This window comes from Mustela nigripes, chromosome 1 (assembly GCF_022355385.1).
Source record: "Mustela nigripes isolate SB6536 chromosome 1, MUSNIG.SB6536, whole genome shotgun sequence".
Classification (NCBI taxonomy): domain Eukaryota; kingdom Metazoa; phylum Chordata; class Mammalia; order Carnivora; family Mustelidae; genus Mustela; species Mustela nigripes.
Genome location: NC_081557.1, coordinates 235665289 through 235667541, shown reverse-complemented (window position 1 = coordinate 235667541; position 2253 = coordinate 235665289). Strand labels below are relative to the sequence as shown.

The 2253-nt window shown below is 38.8% G+C and overlaps 1 pseudogene; it reads right to left on the bottom strand.

Moving 5' to 3' along the window:
* Window positions 1-1613: 1613 nt before the first annotated feature.
* Window positions 1614-1820, bottom strand: LOC132008665 (small nucleolar RNA U3; annotated as a pseudogene).
* Window positions 1821-2253: the final 433 nt, after the last annotated feature.

Sequence of the window (2253 nt, the reverse complement as noted above, 5' to 3'; positions counted from 1 at the left end):
CCCAGGCGCCCCTGGACCACTTTCTTATACCAGACACAAATATAAATTCAAAATGGATTAAGGACCTAAATGTGAGATCTGAAACCATAAAAATCCTGGAAGAGTACATAGGCAGTAACTTCTTTGACATCAACCATAGCAACTTCTTTCAAGGTATGACGCCTGGAGCAAGGGAAATAAAAGCAAAAACAAACTTTTGGAATTACATAAAAATAAAATAAAATAAAACGCTTCTACACAGTGAAGGAAACAATCAGTCAAAACAAATGGGAGAAGATATTTGCAATGACATTATCTGATAAAGGGCTAGTATCCAAAATACATAAACAACTTTATGATTAAAAAGTGGGCAGAAGACATGAACAGACATGCTCCAAAGAAGACATCCAGATGGCCAACAGACACATGAAAAGATGCTCATCATCATTTATCATCAGAGAAATGCAAACCAAGATTATAATGACATATCACCTCACACCTGTCAGAATGGCTAAAATCAACAACACAAGAAACAACAGATGTTGGCAAGGATGTGGAGAAAAAGGAGCACTTGCACACTGTTGGTAGGAATGCAAACTGGTACAGCTATTGTGAAAAACAGTATGGAGGTTCCTCAAAAAGTTAAAAATAGAAATATCTTGGGGCGCCTAGGTGGCTCAGTGGGTTGGGCCTCTGCCTTCGGTTCAGGTCATAGTCTCAGGATCCTGGGATTGAGCCCTGAATCGGGCTCTCTGCTCAGCGGGAAGCCTGCTTCCCCCTCTCCTTCTGCCTGCCTCTCTGACTACTTGTGATCTCTCTCTGTGTCAAATAAATAAATAAAATCTTTAAAAAATATAGAAATATCTTATGATCTAGCAATCTCACTACTGAGTATTCACCCAAAAAATACAGGAACACTAATTCAAAGGGATACATGCACCCTTTGGTTTACTGCAGCATTATTTATAATAACAAACCTATGGAAACAGCCTAAGCGTCCATTCATGGATGAATGGATAATGAAGATGTTGAGTGTGTGTATAAATATGTGTGTGTGTGTGTTATTATATATTGAACATTTTCCCCCTAATCATTTTCTTTCATTGGGATGCCTGGGTGGCTCAGTCAGTGAAGCCTCTGCCTTCCGCTCAGGTCATGATCTCAGGGTCCTGGGATCCAGCCCTACCTCAGGCTCCCTACTCAGTGGGAGTCTGCTTCTCCCTCTCCTTCAGCCTCTCCCCCACTCATGCTATCTCTTTCTCGCTCTCAAGTAAATAAATAAAATCTTAATTTTTTTCTTTTACCTACAAGTTCATTTTTTTCCTTCTGATTTTAAATTAAAACATTTTACAGACCTCTGAAAGTATGGGAGACCCAAGAAATTGATCCTACTGTGTCCAATGGAGAAGTTGGCCCTGGGCAACACACTGAACCAAGTAAATCTTATATCCTGAAAAAAGTGTGTGCTCTCTGAGTGCGACTTACTCAAGAAAAAGAGCAGGAATGAAACAAGATGCCTAGGTCATTCTTCCTAAATTTACCAATTAGGTATCACTCTCTTTCCTGGGATGGGTAAAGGAATAGTGAGTAGCTAAGGGTTATACCATCACAGCTCAATCTACATAAAAGAAAATACCAGTGGAGAAAAAGCAACCGTCCCTGAACAAGTCTGTCCCTACCATTGAAATGGTTGTGTTCAGTTATCATACACAACACTCAGGATCAGCTTCACGCTCAGGAAGGGATACTACGCCTCCTCCTCGTGGTCTTGGGTACACTACAACTTCAGAGAAACTTCTCTAGTAACAAACTATAGAAATGATCCCTGAAAGTATAGTCTATGTGTGTTCAGTTATCATAACGTGATAATCCCGGCCTTTAAGATTACATATCTACAATCTTTAAAAAAAATTACATATCTAACTCTTCTTGCTCTAGATTCCTTTTTATTAGAAAACTTTCTGATTATAAGTATATGGCTTTCCATATAGATTTTCCTACAAAGAAAGTGCATCAGGCAGCTGATAAAACATACAGTCTGCTCTTTGGTTTAATTTATTATCATAAATTAGTAAATTAGCATTCTGATTTACATATTATTCTCACAAGAAATTGGTTGGCATGAGAATCCGTGGATTCATTTAATTCATCTAAGTGATGTGACCGTGTTAACTGAACCAGAAACATCAAGATTCAAAATCTAAACCATTGATGGCTTAATCTAAGGTACTACAACCCCAGGGGACCCTACCTCAGTGGTAAGCAAGTTTTTGT